Genomic DNA, 23,529 nt, shown 5'->3' with positions numbered 1-23,529 from the left:
AGAGCAGTGGGATACACATATCCTGCTGCTTGTCTGCCACCTGAAAATAAGCCCCAGTGCTTCCAGGAACATTTCACTGTCCTCTTTGAATTTTAGCAAGAGATCTCATTTAGCTAAGGAATAAGCTACTGGGGCAAACTTGTATCAGCTGGGCAGAAGAGGAAGTTTCTAGAACAGCTATTCTTCCAAAACCTACCAGATGATAAATGGAATACTGGAGCACTTTTTCAAATCCTCTTTTTATTCTCGTCAAACACAGTAAAACTAAAAATTGCCATATATGCTCAATAAACAAGCAAACTGGAAAAGAAAGCTTAGACAGGATAAATTCAAGTTGACAGAAGAGAGAGATGGAAATTAAGGATTTTTAGATAACAATGATAATGATGATGGTTATTATAGTGCTCTTATTATATAACAGCTATGATGAAAAATGATTTATAAGTAGTTTTTCTTTTTTTTTTATAAGTAGTTTTTCAATCTCTACAACAACACCAAGGAGTATGATAATTATTCTGATTTTTCAGACGTTTAAATTGAGGCACACAAGAATTAAGGAGCATATCCAAGATGACAAAGAGAGTAGGCAGAGGGGGAAAAATTTATTCTAAGACTCTGACTACAAAGCTCAAGCTCTTGACCACTGGGATGTCCTCCTCACATGTTCCCAGGATTTATATTGTGAGAAAAATAAGCAAAGGCTGACCTGGTCTGCAACATTTCTCTCATTCTCTCTTCTCCTGATGCAAAAGAAAGCACTTTTAAAGCTGAGCAAAGTGAGTCCTCTCTGGTTTAAGATTTTCTGATCCATCCTCTCTTCACCCCTCACTAATTCCACCACCTAAACTTAACATGCCTTTGATCAACCTGATTCTAAATCAGCCTCATATCAAAAGTCAAGGCCAAACAGAAAAGTAGTTAAGGCAGGCAGAAGCATTAAGATCATTAAAAAAGGACAGGCTGATGGGGAAGATGGACTGCCTCAGACATTAGGCACTGCCATGTTCAATCTTCCTTTCCCATATATGTTTGTGTTTCCTGATTAGTATGGTAAAAGCATGGACATAACCCACAGACTGATCCAATCTAAGAATCATCAAATCAGTTGATGGCAGATAAATGGATACCTCTGAGAGCCTTAACTTGGCTTTCTAAAAAGATTCTCTATGAGAAAAACCATCTGGATTTAAGATAAGCAGTATCAGGAAGAAACTTGAGAAAGAGAATGCTATATTGATGAAACCAAGCTTACCTCATCCAATGGAAAACTAATATGGCAAAAAGCTTATACTCTCCTCTCCTATTCTTCTCTGCCCAACACAGAAGATATATGGGGTTTTTAGACTGTCCGTTGAAAACAGCAGTAGGCAGTGAAGGAAGGTTTGCAGAGGGTATCAGGAGACTGAGTCAAGTCTCACTTTCCCACTGGCTGAGCAGATGGTGATGAGCCAATCAGACAACACAAGTGCTAAAAACCTGCCAATTCTAAGAGTCTTTAATTCTGTAGGGGGACCTCAACATGACCGGATAGAGCAGGGGAACTGAAGAAGAGTGGGTGCAATTCAAATGTTAATACTGACAAAGGCCACAGTTCAGCCTTCCACTGAATATTTCAGCTGACTGTTGCTTTCTATCACCAAAGAAATGACATGAAAACCTAAGTAGCTCAATTACCATGCTCAATTACCAGGCCATGTAGAGAATGCAAATGTAATATATCTATAGATCATTCCCTCAGTGCATTTCTATTCCTCATTCCTTGCCCCTCTCCACAAGCTTTTAGTTTTAGTATCTCTATCTATTATGGTATCCATATGAAAACTTGATTTAGTGAAATCATATAAGGAAGAAGAGGGAATTCTGGTGTTTTCCATACAAATATCAAAGCATATATTGGGGCGCCTGGGTGGCTCAGTCAGTTAAGTGTCTGACTCTTGATTTCGGCTCAGGTCATGATCTTAGGGTTGTGAGATCAAGCCCTGCACGGGGCTCCGCACTGGGTATGGAGCCTGCTTAAAATTCTCTCTGCTCCTCCTCCACTAAAAAAATATCAAAGCATATATTAAAAAGTAATGAAATTCTGGTACCTGCTACAACAGAGATGAAGCCTGAAAACATGCTAAGTGAAATTAACCAAACATAAAAGGATAAATGTTGTATGATTCCATTTGATGAGGTACCTAGAATTGGCAAATTCAGAGGCACAGAAAGTAGACTAGAGATTACCAGGGACCAGGGGGAGGGAAACTGGGGAGTTATTATTTAATGGGTATAGAGTTTTTCTGTTTGGATGATGGAAAAAAAAATTCTGGAAATGGATAGTAGTGTTGGTAGCAGTACTTTGTGAAAGTACTTATTGGCAATGAATTGTACACTTAAAAATGGTCGAGTATGGTATGTATATTATATATATATACCAAAATTAAAAAATGAAAAAAAATCAGAGCATACAGTACCTGTATTGTGATTGCCCCAAATGAAAGAAACCTGCTCCAAAATTTCTCCTGGAAATATCTTAAAAAGAAGTACAGTACATGGAAAGATCCATGTGGACAGGCACCTGATCTTTTTGACTTAACTGTTACAAAGCATTTACACTGTTACACAGTAGGCTCTCCATAAGTGTTTGTTTAATAAATAAATGATTAGGGGATCCCTGGGTGGCGCAGCGGTTTGGCGCCTGCCTTTGGCCCAGGGCGCGATCCTGGAGACCCGGGATCGAATCCCACGTCGGGCTCCCGGTGCATGGAGCCTGCTTCTCCTTCTGCCTATGTCTCTGCCTCTCTCTCTCTCTCTGTGTGACTATCATAAATAAATAAAAATTAAAAATAAATAAATAAATAAATAAATAAATAAATAAATAAATAAATGATTAAAAGGAAATAGAAGGAGTCTCCTAAGGAGAAAATATAATATTTAAAAAGTATCAAATTTACTTATTCATAAGAAAGAATATTCCAGAGCATATTCCAGAGAAAAACCCCAGTGCTACTCCATCTAAGCCCCTTCAGGGAAGGGGGTATATATATTACTGCATTGTACTTCCTCACAGTAGGTCTTTACAATGTCTTACACATAGTAGATGGCTAATAAATGTTTGCAGAATGAGGAATTACAAAAGTGTATGACTGTGGGTCACCTGGATGGTTTAGTCAGTTAAGTGTCTGCCTACAGCTCAGGTTAGGATTTCGGGGTCCCGGGGTAGAGCCCCAGCTGGGTTTCCTGCTCAGAGGAATCTGCTTCTTACTCTCCCTCTGCCAATGCCCTGCTTATGAGTGCTCTCTCTCTCTCTCATATAAATAAATGAAATCTTTTTTTTAAAAAGTGTATGATTGTAAAATCAATGTCCTATAACTATTCCACACTTCCCCTTTTTAAAAACTACTTTTTGCAAATGTACAATTCCTTCTGTCACAGGGCAAAAAAATAAACCTCACAGCTTATACAAAGTAAAGGTGAAAATATAAATAGCTAGAACATATCACTCTCAGAAAACAACAACACAGAGTTGTTCTGAACAGAAAAAAGTTTCTTTCAGAAAAAGAACTACTGAAGTATGGAAAAGAAGAGCTAATAATTCATGTTAACTTTTTAGGAAGTAATAAATGATAAAAAATAACAGAAAACTTGGATTTTCTTTGGAAGAAAATCCAAATATTCATTCCTAAAAATCAATGCCTCATATTTATAATCAATAGTTAGGTAAATATAGAAGGATATTTCAGGCTCCTAAGTGCCCCCCACCAGTGAAAAATTTCTCTCACTTGTCTATCAAGAAATCAGGTGATCTTTTTTAAAAATACTAATGTCATAAAATCATACACAACTGACTTATGGCCAACATGCTACAGCAAGTTACTGATGATTTTCTCAACTGATAATCACTATCTACATCATTTATATTCTACATGATTTTCTGAGTTAAAGTATATATAAGCAGAATATTTTTAAAGCAAAAAAACAAATGCTGTCACCCTTAACTTCAGCACCTATATAGTAGATGGATCCTAAGAAATCCACCAGGACCATGTAATATAGTCTCACTTTGAACAATATTAAAACATGTTCTGCAACTTCGACTGTCCTCCACCTCCCAAAACTGTGTGTCAATTAACAAAGGAAATAGAAATTCAACCCCTGTAGATATCAAGGTTTATATTCTGTGTCTCAACTGTTATCATCAGCACAAGCAGGTAAGCATCATTTTGGAGCAGCCTGTCTGCTAGCCCAGTCCTTCAAGCATGCAGGGGTTCTCCATTAGCATCCAAAATGCTAACCATCCACTATTAGAGCCAGCACTTCAGGCAGAACCGCATGAAGGATTATGATTTCTATACATGAAAGCATAACCACTACAGGTGTAATGATGCAAAATACCAGCACACTGACCTCTGCCAGGCAGCACAGACGTAAAGAAGGTACATTTCTGTGCTCTAGAAGGGAAGGGGTGGAACAAGCAAAGAGGAAGCCCAGATCCCTAATATATTAGAGATGCTTATTCCAGTAAGGTCCAATCCAGCTAATTCATGGATATCAGTTTACCCAAATGAAAGAAGTGGTCTCCCGTCCTTCACTGGCTTGATTCAGAGGGCATTCAGCCAAGCAAAGCCGGGTAAAACAATCTGTAAGATCTCTTTAAGCTGTAATAAATAAGACTAGTTTCGGAAGAAATAACACTCAGCTATAGCAAAGAAGCACAGACGCTAAACCTTTTCCTCATCTTATCACTGCTCCTGGTGTTTACAAACTACAAGCAGTAGCCTTGGGAACCTCAAGAGACTCTCCATGAGTAACCTCCTGTCGGATCCCTAATTTAAATACCCCCTTGATCAATCTGTGATGTTTCTGGCAGTTAAATAGAAGGGGGTGAGTGAAATGACATGCATAAAATGAATCCTTTTCAAGTTGTAAATGAGTGAGTCAGGATTCAGACTTGCCGAGATGCTCCAAATTAAAATCTCTGCTCTAATTTTAAGCATGCTCCGTCTTACCGTTTTGCTGTTGTCTCTCTCAGGCTCGATTCACCTGGAACTCTTTAACATGTCTCTAGTAATGTGTTTGCACCAGGCCAGGCTCATACAGCAACTGAATTCACATCTTTCTGCACTAGCAAGCTGAAATGGTACGGCCGTACTACAACCAAGAAAGGGGGAAGCAAAAGCAAAAAAAAAAAAAAAAACACCACACACACACACGAGAAAAAAAACACACCAGAAATCACCTAAGAGAAACTAATCTCAGTGGAACAAGACCAAAAATAGTTCAGAAGAATACAAAGGACATTCTAACATTCAGTATCAATAGCTTTAACAGTTCGTTTTTTCCTCCCCCCAAAAAAAATCTAGGTTTTTTTTTTTTTTTTTCCTCCAAACACGATGGACTTGCCTGTGGAGTTCCCAGGAAGGCAGAGTAACCAGGCTCTGCAGCAGCATTGCAGCCAAAGTAACCGTGCATATGCTGTCCAGGCAATTCACAACACACTGTCTCTTCAGAAAGATATTGATTTGCAATGCAGGGCTGCTTCAAAAGAATACAGAATGGGAGCCAAACAGCTAATGGTGATTGCAAAGGAGGAAAAACATTTAATCAAGGGGATGCACCTCATCATACTCAATTCAATTTTTTTAAAGGCACTGGAGGAAGCCAGTAAGTATCCTGAGTGACAACCCCATTAAACAATCTGAGGTCCTATGGAAGGCCAATGATGGCTACCACCATTCGTGCTGCAAAAGCCACTAAAATACTTAAATGTGTCTATGTGTTTATATTTTTCATATGCAAATGGGGCATAATGAGATCTCTAAAATAACCATGCACCAAATAAATGAGGATAAAAATGCACAGGTGTAGTAGCACTTAAAAGAACCAAAGTGATAAAATACATACTTACAAGCCTATAGAATTCTTGATTAGAGGGGTTAGAGCTTATACCACTTTCAAAAGTAACATGCCAACACAAACCAGATCTCACAATCCTTAGGTTAATTATGTCAAGTCATACCACACAGTGCTGGGTGCTGGGTGGCAAGGAAGAATGCCAAAAGGCTACTCATAGCGACCCCTACAGGACATTGGTTTAAGTTACACCTTGTCTTTCTTGCAAGTACTTCCATCCTCATAAAACAGAACCACAAAAGGATATAAATTAAGACACAAGGATACAACTGAAAACTATTTTAGGCAAGAAATTTTAAAAGTCAAGCATGAAATATGATCTCACAGATATTTACATAATTAAGAGATTAAAGTACAATAGGAGGTAACTACTCTATCAATGGTGAGCAGCCAATATTCTCATAGCCCACAGGACTGGGTGGACTTAAAATTAGAAAGCTCAGAGGAAAGTGTTTTCCCTTCATATCCTAATTGGTTCAAAGATATCTCCCAGGAGCGCCTGGGTGGCTCAGTCGGTTAAACATCTGCTTTTGGCTCAGATCATGATCTCAGGGTCCTGGGATTGAGCCCCGCACTGGGACTTCCTGCTCAGCAGGGAGTCTGCTTCTACCTCTGCCTCTGCACCACCCAACCCCCACCTCGACTCGTATGCTCTATCTCAAATAAATACATAAAACTTAAAAAAAAAGAAGAAGAAGAAGAAGAAGTGTTATCTTCAGTCACTTCATCCAAATAGTTTCTATATCTTTTTTCCTATAGAGTTGGCAGATAAGGGCATATATGGTGTTCATGGTCATGAAGTTATCTTGTAAAAAACTTCACACAATCAGGTTTCCCATTTATTTTTTTCATGGATTCATCCAATAAAGATGCGCTGATGCACCCAGCAATGTGAACAGTCATGTTCTCTGCATTCAAGGAACCCAGGGAGTGATTAAAACTAAAGCAAGTGATTGTAATAGACCAAAATGTGTTTTGAGAGCACTTAGTTGGCTAAAGAAGCCTTCACTGGGGAGGCAGCATAAAGCGGAGTCTTCCAGGCACTGGCCAGGAGGAGGACAAAAGGAGCAGAGGCCTGAAACTGAAAGCTGTCGAGAAAAAGCACCCAGCGCTGAATAGACGGGTGGCAGCTGTGAAGGCGGAGGGAAAGATGGCTCAGTGCCAGAGCATAACAGACCTGTAAGCCGCGCTAAGAAGTTGGGGATTTTATCCTACAGGAAGCTGCCATTTAATCCAACAGGAAAGCACTAAAGGACTGCAAGCAGAATAGCAGCTGGATGGGATTTTTCATTTTGCCACAGGGTAATGGTGTAGAATGGATTAGAGGGGTGCGGGAGGGGACCTGGGGAGGCTACTTGGGAGATGAATGGTTTAGTCAAAGCCCTGAACTAAAGCAATAAAAATGGAGATGGCAGAGCCTGAGTGGCCCAGTCAGTAGGACTCTTGGTTTTGACTTGGGTCATGATCTCAGAGTTATGGGATTGAGCCCGGCATCAGCGTGGAGTCTGCTTGTCCCTCTCCCTCGGCCCCTCCTCACCCCCTCCTCCCCCCACTGCTGCTCTCACTCTCTCTCAAATAAATGAATAAAATCTTAAAAGAAAATGGAGATAGAAAGATAAAAGAGGTGAGAGACATTCAATCTGAGTCACTTGCTGCATGACTAGAAAGGAGATCTAATGGAAAGGGAAAATCCAAGCATGGCCCTGAATTCTGTATAATTAAGTGAAAGGTGGACTCATAAACCAAAGGAATAGATACAGGAAGAACAAAAGCTTGAAAAGGAAGGAAAGAAGAATTATCACGAATTCAATTTTTGCATGTTGAGTTTTAGATATCTTTGGAATATCCAAGCGGCCATGGTAAGTAGGCAACTATACAAGGGTCTGGAGCTGCAAAAAGTGGTCAGAAGCTCAGTTACCTGTCTTAGGTTATGGTTTCCTAGAAATAGAGCTCAGCAAGGATTCTTGTTCACCTAATTTACTGAGGACATGTTCTCAGAGAAAAAGAGTGAGAAGACAGGACAAGGAGGATGAGGGAAAGCAAGAAGAGTGGCCTCAGAGGAAAAAAACCACAACCAACATTAGCCCACTTGAAGCAAGAGGGCCATGCGTACCCCTGGTGGACTGGTCATCATTGACTGAGGCCTGGAGAGGAAGTGCTTCTGTGGGCACCCACTGGCCAAGCAGATCTAAGCAGGGAACCCTGAGCATTCACCACTCTCTGCTTCAGCCAAAATGGACCAGTTTTCTTTTGCTCAGAGCTAATTCCTGCCTCAGAAATCCATCTGTGTGGCTCTTGCTGCCTAGAATGTTCTTCCTCAGATAATCTTGGCCGATGCCTTCTCATTACTCAGTTGGATTTCAGTAAGTTCCTCCTCAGAGTTGTTCCCTGGCTTCCCTCTTCTGCTGTTGCTCCTTCCTCCCCATCACCATGTACCGTGTTTGCTGCAATGTATTTATTTGTCTTCTGCCCCTACTAGCATGTAAATGGCTCCAGAGCATGGATTCTACTGATTTGCTCTCTGCATTCCCCAGTCCCTAGGATAGCACTCAGTACCTGTTGAATAAATAAATTAGGAAGAGCTCCTGCTGATGACCGTTGTTCAAATTCTGTGGGCTCCCAAAGAGTGGGAATAGATGGGGACCTTGAAGAATGTATGGGAAGAATGAGTAGGGGAAATACAGCATCAACTTACATACACAGCAGGTACACAAGTTTGGCCTTAAAGCAGAAGTGAAAAAACAGAGGCTAAAAGGCAAAGCTACAGGAAACTAATCATTATGTTCATGTCATACAGGAATCACAATCCACTGCTATTAAAACTGTCTTTATTTTAGGTCATTGAGATATATCTGAAACTACACCACAGAAGAACAATAAAAGATTTTTTTTTTTTTTAAAGAAAGGCCTATTTACAAAAGTCTTTCATAAAAACATCATCCTGATAGATATAAAGGAAAAGATAAGAAAGACAACTGATGGATAAAAATGCTAGAATCTGACCTCTATCTGCTTAGGTCATTTTTGCAGGAAAACAAAAATTGATCCCTTGCAGTGTCTGCCTTTATATGTGGGTTTGTTTTTTTTTAAATGAAAAAAGTTATCGTGCACCTCCCTGACTTTTCAAATGAATTATAATAAACACAGTCTAATCTTCAACTGATGACTGGGTCAATTGTGAACAGCAGTGACAGTCATCAGGGTTTAACCGAGAGTATGCAGGACCACTGGCTCCTAATCTCAAGACCTGACATCCATGTGCTCCTCTGCATCATTTTTATGGTTTATTTTCCCTTTCCTTCACACTTTCCTTCTTAAGGCTTGAAATGTGCCACCTCGTCCTGACACCACCACACTCTTCTTAGTCTTGCCACAAGCTTCTTTAACCATCCCTGTGCTTGGGCGACTAGACAAAGAAGCTTATTAGAACACTGTGAATAGAGGTTTGTGCAAATGCAAGAATAGGGAAATGCAAAGCAGAGCTAGGAACTTTCTCCTGAATGGAGAAATATTAGCCTAGTCACCTCCCCTCGGCCCCACAACCACCAGCTGTACCCTATAGGTTCTGTGGTACTTCTTACCTGGGTGGAAAGTCTTGTTTCCTATCAGCCAACCTGGAGCCATCTCTAACATATGAAGCTGCCAGATGCCTGACTTTCACATAAGTAGAGTCTAATAGATTAACTCCCCCCCATAAAAAAAGAACCTAGACAAAAGAAATAAGGGATAGAGAAACCTTACCCTCTTTTTTTTAACCAAAAAAAGAAAAAAATAAATAAGGAAGTAAGGTTAGGAAAGGGGTAAGAGAAAAGTCTACTTTATGCATATAAATCTAATACAATAAATCCATCTTATGAATTAATTTCAATAAACCTTTAAGTCTGGGGCAGCCCAGGTGGCTCAATGGTTTAGCGCTGCCTTCAGCCCAGGGGATGATCCTGGAGACCCGGGATCAAGTCCCACATCGGGCTTCCTGCATGGAGCCTGCTTCTCCCTCTGCCTGTGTCTCTGCCTCTCTCTCTCTCTCTCTCTCTCTGTCTCTCATGAATAAATAAATAAAATATTTAATAAATAAATAAATAAACCTTTAAGTCTAAAGGAGGAGAAGATACTTTGAAAAGTGATAGAGAAAAGATAGAAACTGACCCCCCCCCCCCAAAAAAAAGGCTGAATCTCAAATTATTATAGATACAGGTAACCCTAGCAATTTCTATTGCAAATTTTTACAGTGAAATGTTCATGTTATGGTTGACTTAAAAATGCTCACAAGGTTTTAGTAAACGTAAACCTTTATTTTTAATAAATCCTAGAAATTCTAGGACTTAATTCTTCTCCACTAATGCTAGTCATTGCTTAGACTTCCATATATTCAGAGAAACATTATTTATCTAAAATGTGTTCTCAGGGCACCTAAGTGGCTCAGTTGGTTAAGCATCTGCCTTCAGCTTAGGTCATGATCCAGGGGGTCCTGGGATCGAGTCCCACATCCTTATCCCTTCTTCTCCCTTATCCCTCCCCCCTGCTCATGATCTCTCTCTCTCTCATACATGCTCTCTCTCTCTTTCAAATAAATAAAATATTTTAAAATAAAAAATAAATATTTTCTCAATACCAAAAATATCCATGTATCATTCATGGCATTTCACAAAACTTTAGGATTTTCTTCTTAATATTTACACAACTTTGAGTATGTTCTGAGTAGTATGTTTTTCTAGAGGGAAAAAAATGAACTAATTTTATCAGTAAATATAACAAATACTAATTCTATCACAACCCAGTAAACTTGTTCCTAAAAAATGTTGCATTCTGTTAAATTGCACCCTAAGGGACGCCTGGGTGGCTCAGGGGTTGAGTGTCTGCCTTCAGCTCAGGGCATGATCCCAGGATCCAGGACTGAGTCCCACATCAGGCTCCCTGCGACAAGCTTGCTTCTCCCTCTGCTAATGTCTCTGCCTCTGTGTGTGTGTGTGTCTCTCACGAATAAATAAGTAAATCTTTTTTATAAAATTGCACTCTAAAAACATGAGGGCTCATAGGGAAATAAGATTGAGAGTAGACCATTCAAAATCCATGTGTCCAGAGCACTAACAAAAAGAAAATAGCCCTAACACACACACATAAACACACACACACACACACACACACACACATAAACACACACACAAAGGCCACATCTTTATCTCTGCCTTCAGGTCTTGCATACAATAGATGCTCTATATTTGTTTCTTGGCTAGAGATAAATCCTATGCTGGTCATCGCGAACTACAGAAAATATGTCCAGGTGAGAAAAGTTCAGTTATGAACTTCATCTAGGTTGGAAATTAAGAGCCCAAAAACAGAGCTATAGCAAGGAAACTAGGTTATGTTTGTCAAAAAGCAGCATAGTAGGCTGATTATCATACATCTAGTAACAGAAATAGGTGGGTACATATCACAGACCTTATTTTTGCCTCTTTTAAAAATGTGATGTCTGATCATAGTTCTGCTTCTAACCAAGGGTTCAGTCTACCCCTTTTTAGGGAACAATCTTCCTCCTACCTATATGTTGTATTTCCGTGCCATGTTCTTCAATTACACGCCATAACAACTTGTCTATATCTCAGTCTTTGCTTCTCAGTTAAATTTCTAATCCTTGGCACATAAGATTTTTGCATTAAAACATACATTACATGGTTTCTATATACATATCTATACACATTTATGTATTTATTATTTATTCAAGTAACATATAAAATGCTGAGGTATTCACATGGCCTAGTGCGGTTTTCCCATTCACATCCTTGCAAAAACACAACTGGATTTTTGATGTGGTGCCATGTCCCAAGTATGTGAAATTCAGCAAGAGACTCAGGTGTAAAAGTGATCTTACTATGACCATATTCACAAAATAACAGTATCAGAGAGTTCCAAATGTGTAGCACTAATATGATCTTGGAAATGTGAATTAAATTATAAGACTTCAGTGGCAGACACAAAATCCTCAGATAGAAGCAAGAAGAAAGGCAAAAAGCATTGAGAAAAGATGTGAGGATTTTCTCTCTTCCTGATGTCAGGATTCCAGTATGGAGAGAATCTACAAATCCAGGACTATCAAAAAGCTTCTTAAGGAATTAAATCTTTTTTTAAAAAACTTACTTAACTTTTTTATGCTAACTATGAAAAGGGAAGAAAAAGTTTTCTAGTTCAGGGTTATAAGTCAGCTGTATTGCCTTTAGAAACTTTAAACCAGCTTTCTAAAATTCTACTTAGAAAATCAAGAAAATCCCAAAGGAAGAAAATTTGTTTAAATGAGCCTGTCAAAGAGACATACAGAAACAATTTTAAATTACCTTGACATGTTTTAATCTAGAAATTCCCTGCCACTGATCTAGTATATAGTTTAAAATATTAAAATAAAAAGGATTTATTAACTATCTATGGGGGATCCCTGGGTGGGGCATCGGTTTGGCGCCTGCCTTTGGCTCAGGGCGCGATCCTGGAGACCCGGGATCAAATCCCACATCAGACTCCCGGTGCATGGAGCCTGCTTCTCCCTCTGCCTGTGTCTCTGCCTCTCTCTCTCTGTGTGTGTCTCTCTCTGTGACTATCATAAATAAAGAAGGAAATTAAAAAAAAAAAAAAAGGATTTATTAAATAATTTTCTTCCTTTGTCTCACTCTATACCCCTAAAAAATAAAATAGGAAGCAGCGCCATGGAAAAGAATGGGTAACAATGCTATACATTCAACAAGAAGCATGATAACAAAAAGATAACCAACTGAAGAAACTCACAATTGAAATTAAAATACGTGCTCCAATGTAATTTAATTAACTTTCCTTTGGCCAATGTCTTGGTATTTGCCTTTTCAAGTTAATGCTGGTAATAACTTAGACACTCTGAAACCACATGTTGACCATCCTCAAAGAATAGAAAGCAAACCAAAGTAATCATTTGTCTAAGGAAGGGCTATCATATGATCATATAACCAGTCCTATCTCACTAGTGTAACAGAGAATGAAGTTTAAGGCAAAAAGGCATGAGTAACAGGGATGCTAACAGCTCTGAAATGCATTTACTTCTACATTCCTTCCATACCCAGTGAAACACTAAGAACAGCAGCACTCAAAAACTGGTTGAATCCTCACTGCCACTTGTCGAATGTTTTACTTGAATGGTTATGTAAATAAGCTGGTTCCTGGGGTGGTTCCTCCCCTGACACCATCTACTGCAATCTAGGGAGGGCTGCATCCTGTCCAGCACCAGACCAGCGATCCAACTTAGGCCAGTTGTTCTCTGGGACTTTTCCAAACCAGAGCTCAACTGGACCCCACCCTTTTACTCCTGGTGGTGGCAAAGCAGGAGTATCAGCTGAGAAGCTACCAGTGTCAGTGTCTCAAGTCCTACAGAGAAGCCAGACTGAAATCCCAAAATTAACAAGGAGATGAGGTCAAGAAATGAGGGCAAGAGACGGACGGCAGTGATGACATGACATCCCTGGTCCCAGCCGCCGAGGTTCTTGGCACTGCCTGGTTGGCTGACTTTTTAAAATGCAGTTGTTCAGTCCTTGCTTCTATCCTGTCACACTAACCTCACCATAAATCCTATTTTTAACTCTAACCCCTTCGAGTTGATGTTCAGTTCCTTGTAACCAATAGTGCTAGCGCATGTGGAAATACATGCACAAAAGGATGGGCAGCTACAGCACAGCAATGCCAGAACTGTGGCTAAAGAACTTAATAGACACATTGCTTTAAACTCCAAGAAAAGGAGATCAGAGGTTGATGTCAACTCATAGGACCATCGGAAAGGATGGGTTTAATAGCAGCCAAATGTTTTTATAAGGCTACTTCACATACCTACAGTACATACTGGTATTTCTATAAATTTGTACTAAATTATCATACATATTAAACTTTTAAATTTATTCTTTTAATTTACAGGGGAAGTTGTATAGCTGCCATGAGACATGGAGCATTACCTATTAGTTATCTGCACCTGTAGAAAGCTTAAATACTTGGACCAATTGATTTAATCAGGCATACAAGTTGCTGTGATAGCACATATTCAAATTTGAGGGACAATACGTAAATGATACTAAACTGATGTGGCTTGCAGAGACTCTTCATAAACTGCTGGTAAATATCACCACCCATATGCAGCTAAGAAATGTCAGTGGAATTGTAAAAGGGAAATCAGTTTGTTACACCGACCCTGGACTTTAAAGGCTTTCTGGCCATGAAGTTGAAAGAGGGTTATTAAAAATTAAACAAGTAACAGCAAGGGAATTTTAGAAAAAGTCACAAAAATACACTGGGGACGTGTGGAGTATGTAAAGAAGATACTGAGTAAACGATATTTTCTGTATTTCATTACTAAAGGGTTTTTTTCATGTTCTATTCATTTACCAATCATTTATTGAGCTTCATATGAGAAGTACTATCAGGGGTATAGGGATAAATGAGACACAACTGCTGTCCTCACAGACACATAAGTATACAAGTATAACACAAGAAATAATTGCCACTGAAAATATAAAAGAAAATACTATAGGAACTAAGAATGAGAGAAGCCTCATAGATAAAGCAAAACTGGCAGATTTTTACTTTAGGTACTTAAGCTCTGAACACTAGAGTCACAAAGAATTCAATAGGTAAGATGTTGGGTGAAAATATATATCCCAAAACTAGCAATGATCATCCTTAGCACAAGACTTGTTATCTCTATCTCGATGTAATTTGATAATTTAACAAAGAACCTTTGTAATATCATAGGAGCACAGCCTAGAAGAGTTGAATGACTTCCATGATTTGAACCCCCACGAACAATGGTTCTTTTCTCGCCTTTGGTGGAAGATTATTTGGAGGAACTCCAGGGACTCTGAGTACACTGCCTGCCCATCTGGTTCAAAGATGTGGTTTTTCCTAGTAATCCACAATGCAGACAACCAAAGTCTTTTTCCATATTCCTTAAGGAAAACTTAGTTTTGAGAATTGTTGCAACAGCTAGTCATGGGCAACTTGGAGACCATCTTTAGCTCTCATTCCTCTCCCCAGTATTGATTCTAATTTAGGGAAGGTAATGTTTTACTTCTCACAATACAAAGGCCAAACATTATTAACTCGGTTTTATCCATCCTCCACTGAAGCATCACATTCCCTACCTAATCGTCATTTCTCCCAACCATTCAAAGAAACTTCAACTCATATAGAAGTTCACATTAAAAAACAAGCAAACAATTCATACTTTCTGGCTGACCCCATCATAACCAGTTCCTACTATGGGCACAAAGTTAAACTGCAACCCCAGGAAGACCACCTGACTTTAAGGAACCCCAACTGGGTGAAGATCTGGGTTCAGATATTTCCTTTCCACCAACATTCAAGTTAGAACCCTAAGATAAAGCAGACTTGAGGAGAAAAGAGACATCACAGATGAAACCATATAGACAAGTAGGCTGAAGCACGAACTTCAACATAAGCTCAGATGCAGAACAGCTAACTGGAAAAGATTGTGAGCTCAAGAATCAGACAAACTGGGGGATCCCTGGGTGACTCAGCAGTTTAGTGCCTGCCTTTGGCCCAGGGCATGATCCTGGAGTCCCGGGATCCAGTCCCACATCAGGCTCCCTGCGTGGAGCCTGCTTCTCCCTCTGCCTGTGTCTGCCTCTCTCTCTCTCTCTCTCTCTCTCTCTCTCTCTCTCATAAATAAATAAAATCTTTAAAAAAAAAATCAGACAAGCTGAATGCCTGGGTGACTGTCTGTCTGTTAAGCATCTGCCTTCAGCTTAGGTCAGGATCCCAGGGTCCTGGGATCAAGTCTGGCATCAGGCTCCCTGCTCTGCTTCTCCCTCTTCCTCTGCCTGCCACTCCCCCTGCTTGTGCACTCTCTCTCTCTCTCTCTCTCTGTGTCAAATAAATAAATAAAACCTTTTTAAAAATTAACTTAAAAAAAAGAATCTGACAAACCTGGGTTCCTGACCTTAGGGAAGATACCTAACACATGGGGCTAATAATAATAATGATGATGATGGTGATGATGCAATACCTTAGAGGCTTTTTATGCAGTCTAAACTGCACAGAACAGTGTTCAGGAAAATAAAGGCTTTTACAACCCAGTGATAAGCATGATGCATACTGAGGAGAGTTCAGCAGTAAGCCTTTAGGCACCTCAGATACATTTGGGGCTCACACTTCTGCATGAGGTCTGCTACTAGTCTGGGTTCTCTTGGCTAAGGCCAGCCTGGGCACTTCCTGCTGCAGCAGCCATGGGCCATTAGGCTCATTTTCTCAGTCACTCTTTATGTCCATCAATTCCTATTGATTCTTCTCCAGTATCTGTATTTCTATTTCTATTTCTATTTCTATTGCATTTGCAATTGCACTGTACTAATCCATTAAATTCAACTACTTTTTTAACAGCTATATGTACTACCCTACAACCCTTCTTGGTATTTCCTTTGGCTAAGGGTAGAAGGAGCTATATATAGTTCTCTATGAGTTTTAATGAGAAAGCTTAGCTTACTCTGATTCCTCTCCCTTCTTCCTCACTGGCCCCCTCTCTGGACTTTCTTCCTCTTCTATCTATCATGTTTCTCCATTATAACTACAAAGCTGCAGCTTAAGAGTCAAGTTAAAACTGAGAACCCATGGTTACATAATGAAACTTCAAAGACAAGGTTTATTGAACAGATTAGAAAGATAGCAAGAGATTTTACCACCATCAGAATACACAAGGGAAATTTAGTGCATATCGAATGCTAGAAGAGGTAAACTTTACATTTACCAACAGGAAAATCAGCCACAAAATGTATTCATACCTGGCTGCTTCTGGAAACTCTCTGGACAAGAGAAAATTAGAAAATAAAAACTCATCAAGAATCAATTTTGCCAGAAGCAACCCAATAAACAGTTCTAAATTGGCATGCACACATTTCCAAAAGAATTGGGGGTGTTTTAAGATAATCAATGCCAATCAGGAAGCAAGATTCTGTCTTCTGAGACGGCACTAAACACAATGTTCTATCTGATCAAAGAAGGAATAAAATTCTGAGGCACCAGCTTTCAGAACATACACAAATAATTTGCTTTCTTATTAAAATTAAAATCTATGATGATATCTATGCAGAAGCAGAGTCACATGTGCTAAACCTCAATCATCATCTTGCTCTTTCCCCTCATTTGCCAAAATATTTTACTTCTGTGTGCAAGTAGCATTAGGTAATATAATTAAGAAGTTTTCTTTTAATAGTAGGTAAGACAGGGGCGCCTGGGTGGCTCAGTCGGTTTAGCATCTGCCTTCAGCTCAGGGCATGATCCCAGGGTCCCGGGATCAAGCCTCACATCAGGGCCCCTGCTCAGCAAGGAGTCTGCCTCTCTCTTTCCCCCTACCACTCCCCACTGCCCATGCTCACATGCACACATTCTTTCTCTCTCAAATAATTAATAAAATCTTTTAATACTTTTTTAAAAATAGTAGATAAGATAATTTATAGGTAGACTCCATTATTGTGCTGACATTACAATTAGCATGAAATTAAATCAAGAATATAAACACTAATAAAAAGTAATTGCTATGAGAACAGTGAATACAAGCACAAGTGAAAATACCACCACCACAGGACTCTCAAAACATAGCCTTCTCCAACATACGCCCCCTACAAACTGAAAGTATAAGGTGAGCATGTAATTGTGTGGACAGTAAATTTTAACTAAAACTAACCCTACCTATCAGGACAAGCATCAAGTAGCATGTATTAGCTAATTTTCTTCAAGTATTATTTAAGAACTTTTTTTAACAATTGGCCTATCCATCCAACATCTTTTATTGGGAAAATGTTTGATTCTTTCAACTCCATTTAGATATTTTAAAAGAATTGGAATACTGTAACTGCATCTAATACCTTTTATCAAGAAAATGTTTGATTCTTTTAATTCCATTTAGATATTCTAAAAGAACTGGAATTCTGTAACTGCCATCAATTTTGCTTCAGATATACAAGTCCTCTCAAAAATTTTTACTCTGAAATTATTGCTAGGTTTAGAGAAGGATCTCACACAGTGCAGTTCACCTTCGTATCAGTTCAAAGACACCATCTAACACCTGAGAGTTAAAAGAAAGTACATTGTAACTGCACCAAAATCTGATACCTTACAGAATGATTTTTAATAGCATAGAGAATGTAATAAACCCTATCTCTTTCAATGACAATTTTCTCATGTTTATAGGGACTATAAATATTACAGTTAAGAATTGCTTCAGGGAAAGTATGTCTTATTTTACAAAAAAGAGAGAGGAATGAAACTCTTATTCCCAAAGTTATCTTCTACCTTAGATTTGCCTTGATCCTGCAACCCTTCCTAGCTATAAGCTTCATTACTCTGTTCCCCTTTAGACAAAATCCTTCAAAAAGAATAGTTAACCCCAATTAGCTCTGCTGCTTCTCTTGCTTTCATTCTTCTGCTTTAAAAAAAAAAGAAAGAAAAAAGAAAAAAAAACAAGAAACAGATATAACTGACACATGGCACTGTTTTAGTTTTGGTTTGTAAAATAATGATTTAACACATGTATTTATTGCAAAATGATAGCCACATTATCAGTCACAGCAATGATTTTTTGACAGCAAAGAGTAAAGACAACAAAAGCAAAAAATTCCTTAAATTCATTTCAATCAGACCTCTGTTCTCTCCACTCCACCCATGGTCAGCAGCGGCTTCCACATCCCAATTCCAATGGGTAATTCCCAGACCTCACCTGGACCTCTCAGCAACAACCAGCATAACTGATCTCCTCCTTCCTGTAACTTTCTTCACTTGGGCTCCATGGCTAGGTTTCTTCCTGTCTCATTGTCTCTGCTTCTCAAGTCTCCTTTGCTGGAGGTTCCTTTTCTTCCCAGCTTCCAAAGATGGTGGTATCCCAAGATTTGGATTTGGATCTATTTTCATCTGTCTCTATTTCCTCCTTAGGGGATCTTAAATGTCATGGTTTAAACCTCATCAATACACTGAGAGTTCCCAAACTGATATCTCTAGACCCTAACTTTCCCTTATCCCCAGACCCACAGAGTCAACTGTTTATATGACAATTCCTTTTGGATATCTAATATGAATCTCAAACTTACCAGGTCCAAAACCAAATTCCTGATGTCATACTCTGCCAACCCCAAAATTCTACATCTCAATAAATGTAATGTAATGACTCTATCATTAATATACTCGATTTTCCCTAGTCAAAAACCTGAGAATGCTCAGTTGCTCTCTCTGATATCCTATATACAATCCAACAGCTAGTTCTCTTGGTGCTATTTTCAGAACATATTCTAAATCCATCCACTTCCCAGCACCTCCATGGCTTCCACCCTAGTTTAAAGCCACCATGTATCTCTGGATGATCAAAACCGCCTTCTAATTTATCTCTCTGCTGCTACTCTTTTGTTCTTCCCCCCTGCCGTAGTCTATACACAACCACCAGGATTGTAAAACATATCACTGTCCTGCTCAAAACCCAACAATTTCTAACCTAGAATAAAATGCTACCTCCTAACCATGACCTGCAAGGGGCTACTTTTCTGACCCTCTCACCAGTCCCCTTGTTCATGATTCCCCAGCCACCTGAAGCTCTTCCCTGTTTCTTAAGAACATGAAGCCCCTCTAAACCTCAAGACCATTGTACTCTCTCCCTCCAGATAGTCTCCTACTTTGTTCCCTCCTTTCTTTCAGATCTGCACTCAAATGTCCCTCTCTCAGACATACTTTCCCTGACTACTTTATTAACACTTCCTCTCATGTGTTTCTTTCCCCTTCCCTTGCTTTGCTTTGTATCCCTTGCACTTCTTCCCAACCACTATACTTCTGTTTATTACCCGACTGTCATCCCCACTAAAGTCAACCTTTCCTGGTGGAAGGAATTTCTCTGTCTTGCTTACTCTTCAATCTCTAGGGTCAAACAACAGTGCCTAACAAATAAGTGCTCAATAAATATTCACTGGATAAATACATGAATCATCATTTCTATAATCTTACTCACTGCTTATTGGTATAGACAATATATATCTTGTTTATTACTTTAATACAGATGGTATAACACCAAAAAAGGAGTCATTAAATATTTTCCAAGTTATACTTTTACAGCCTTGTAATGTTAGCTAGGGGATGTTTACACAGAGAGAGTGGCAGGGGCACAACAGGTGAGGTAGAAAATACTGTAACATATTTCCAGGGATACAATGAGCTCCCTTACTGGAAATCCGAGGTGCACTGGGGAAAAAGGAGGCAGGATGGGTGACAGGTAAAGCTGGGGATGAAACTGAAAGCAGACAAACTACGAAGAGTCTTGTGTGTCCACCTGACTTTCAGGTGTTATCCTGTGGGCAACAGGAGTCATAGGCAGAAAAACAGAAGTTTCATTTGGGAAAAATTACTCTGGTCATATAAAATTATATAAACCCACATAACCAGGTCTCTTCTTGGTTGGAGTAGCAACTTTATTGCTCAAAGTCTGCATAGAAATAAGATACACCACACCAGTCTTTTTTGGGGGAGGGAGGAGTAGATTACTTTTTCTAATTTATTCATTTGAGAGAAAGAGTGGCAGCAAGAGCACCAGCACGGGGGCGGGGCAGTGCAAGGGAGAGGGAGAAGCAGACTCCCCGCTGAGCAAGGAGCTCTATCCCAAGACCCTGAGATCATGACCTGAGGCACCCAGGTTCCCCCAAGCCACACCAGTCTTTTTCTTTTAAAGATTTTATTTATTTATTTATTCATGAGAGACACAGAGAGAGGGGCAGAGATATAGGCAGAGGGAGAAGCAAGTTCCCTGCAAGGAGCCTAATGCAGGATTCAATCCCAGGATCCCAGAATCACAACCTGAGTCAAAGGCAGACACTCAACCACTGAGCCACCCAGGCGCCCCATGCCATAATCTTAAATGATTATTTAACCCCTCATCATTCGCACCTAAAAAGTATTCATAGTTTCTTGCTCACAAACTTTTAATGAATTTTTTCAATGAAACATTTCTCAGTACATTTATACCTTTCACTAATTTTCCCAATGAAACATTACTCAGCAGGGTCCTATTTGAATATTTTCAACTTTTAATCAATTAGCTCTTCAAGAACATTTACATGACAGTCTTTAATTAATGCACACAGATTCTCACATATGCACAGTAAATCAGTTAACTTACTCATAATACTGAACGTTAATACTGATTGGGTGGTGAAATATTCAACAAGAAAATTCAATTATTTTTTTAATTAGTAAAAAATTGACATCTGATCACATGCCAGAATAGTCTAGAATTCAAATCAGTTGGTCCAGACAAGAGGTATATTAAGGGCAGCCCAGGTGGCTCAGCGGTTTAGCGCAGCCTTCAGCCCAGGGCCTGATCCTAGAGACCGGGGATCAAATCCCGCATCAGGCTTCCTGCATGGAGCCTGCTTCTGCTTCTCCCTCTGCCTGCGTCTCTGCCTCTCTCTCTCTCTCTCTCTCTCTCATGAATAAATAAAACCTTTTTTAAAAAAAAGTATATTAAAAAATTGTGTGTTGTCAAGGTTAAAACAGTAGGTTTGATTTTCATATTTAATATTTCTTGTATAAAGAAACTTAATATAGACTAAATATGAAAAGAAACTATGTTTCTTTTTTAATGAGATGCCTTTCAACTAACCTTAATTGGGTTTGTTTTCATTGTTTTTTTAAATCATTGTTTGCCTTCTATTCCTCTTGGCTGTCTCTGTATCTATCCTTAGTGTTTATTATGTAATCATTACTTCCCCTCTTTTCTTAGATCTTACTCTCAACATGTTGTTTATTCCATCTTTGACTGCTTCAAAAAACATATTCTGAACACCCTTTACAGGTATGGCACAGTGCCAAGCACTAAGGTACAAAAGTGAAAAGATCAGAGCTCCACCCCAAAGCAGAGTCTGATGACAGCAATTTATTCTTCCTTCCTTCCTTCTCACCCTCTGGCCATCCCCTTGGTGTGAACTGTGGCTTTAATTTATATAACCCACCTATGTCTGCTTTTATCTCCTCAGGCAAATGACTTAATTCCAATGACACATTTGTTCTGCCTCAAAGATCTTTCTTACATTAGCATCTTTACACTGTACATCCATTTTAAAAGGAAGCAAAACCACTCAGGTAAATGAATACCGTGTGATATGAGAGCCAGCTTAACTTCTCTCTATTCAGCAAGCAGGTTTATGATTCATATCAAGTCAGAGAGGAACTAGAAAGGGAATTGTTAAAAAGAATGAACAAAGGCAGGGCATCCAAAAGTCAATGACCATCGTAGATGCCCTCTCACTGGACTCCTTCATGTGTGCCTGGAGCAGCCACTGAATTGACTCGGGACACACCAGCAACACAGTATAGTTACACTGGAGCACAGACTAGTTCAATTTCTGCTCTCTTGATCCACATCCCTGATGAAGTTCCCCACCAACACAACTGTGAGTGTATGGTGTTACAGAGAAAGCCAAAAAAGAACAGCATGTGCAAAAGCTATTCATTATGAAGATTCGAGTTAGGGAAGAATGGGGAAATCCCTGAAGATGTCTGCCGCCAGGTGGGAACACTTACTAAGTGGGTGCTCATCTCAACCTGTTTCCTCCAAATCTGTGTGGGCATCACAGACCAAGGACTATTATGGGACTCACCACCAGCTTATAGAACTTAAACACCTTCTGCTCAATAAATATTTAAGTATGAGGGAGTGCAGATGTTTTAAATTTTAAAAACGACCTTTAGATATCAACCTTAATATTTACATTCCACAGAAGTCGTCACATTTTAAATACCTTTGGGAAGAATACACATAGCAACCATTTCAAAATGGAAAGAAAGCAAATATGTACAAAATTTGAAATACTTCCTATAACAGCATGAAAAAGAAGTCTGTCTTTTCACATGCAGGCTAAATGAACTATTCTTCCGTTCATGTGCTTCCATTTTTATGCACCTTCTCCTGGTACACCCTACAAGCTACTGAACCCTCCTGGCAAAATGCTTCTCTCTGGGGAGAATCTTTTTTTTTTTTTTTTTAAACTCAATAGAAGAAATGCCTTGAATTTAAAGCAGGTTTTTTTTCTCATGAAAGCAGGACAGTGACCTCTATGCAAAATATAATGAAAAATGCAAGTCAATGCTATAAGGTAGAAAATGAAACTGGGTTTGAGTCTACAAAGATATCAGATCTATAACTTTAGAGTCCACACAACTGAAACAAAGAAAATATAAAATAACCTTATGCAAGTAGGAACCCCTCCTTAAAATGGTATCTTTCAAGGGAGACCCAGATACTACCAGGAAGCCAATTCTGATAACCAGCCTTCTCAAATTTCCAAATTGTCAAAACAGATATATAGAAATTCTGGTGGAATTAAAATAACTAGTACATAAACTCTACTTGCTATTGCATTCCCCAAAGATTTGCAACCTCCAGTAAATTCAGAAATTACTTAAGTGAAAAGGGCATCAGACGGAGTCAGAAAGAACAAGTCTGGTCTAATTTGCTAAATTTACGCATAGTATTCCATAAATAATCACTAACCTGATTAAAGAGCTATATGATCATGTGTGACAGTCTCAAGATCATTAGCTCTTTCATAAACCTGGCCAATGTAGCAATGCAGAGCACTCAGCGGTTGA

At 39.2% G+C, this 23,529-nt stretch overlaps 1 protein-coding gene across 11 annotated transcripts in view; it reads right to left on the bottom strand.

Annotated features, from left to right (window-relative positions):
* Positions 1-23,529, bottom strand: part of CDK14 (cyclin dependent kinase 14) — a 722,239-nt gene that overhangs the window by 452,993 nt on the left and 245,717 nt on the right. The window contains exon 1 of one of the 11 annotated variants that reach the window (XM_038556761.1): positions 4,992-5,142. The exons of the other annotated variants lie outside the window; for them this stretch is intronic. The gene's annotated coding sequence lies outside the window, so the exon portion shown is untranslated. Of the gene's footprint in view, positions 1-4,991; positions 5,143-23,529 lie in introns of those variants that run through there. 11 annotated transcript variants of the gene reach the window in all.

Source organism: Canis lupus, chromosome 14, assembly GCF_011100685.1.
Source record: "Canis lupus familiaris isolate Mischka breed German Shepherd chromosome 14, alternate assembly UU_Cfam_GSD_1.0, whole genome shotgun sequence".
In the NCBI taxonomy this organism is placed as follows: Eukaryota; Metazoa; Chordata; class Mammalia; order Carnivora; family Canidae; genus Canis; species Canis lupus.
Note: the sequence above shows the minus strand (reverse complement) of the source record. Positions and strands in the feature narration are given on the sequence as shown.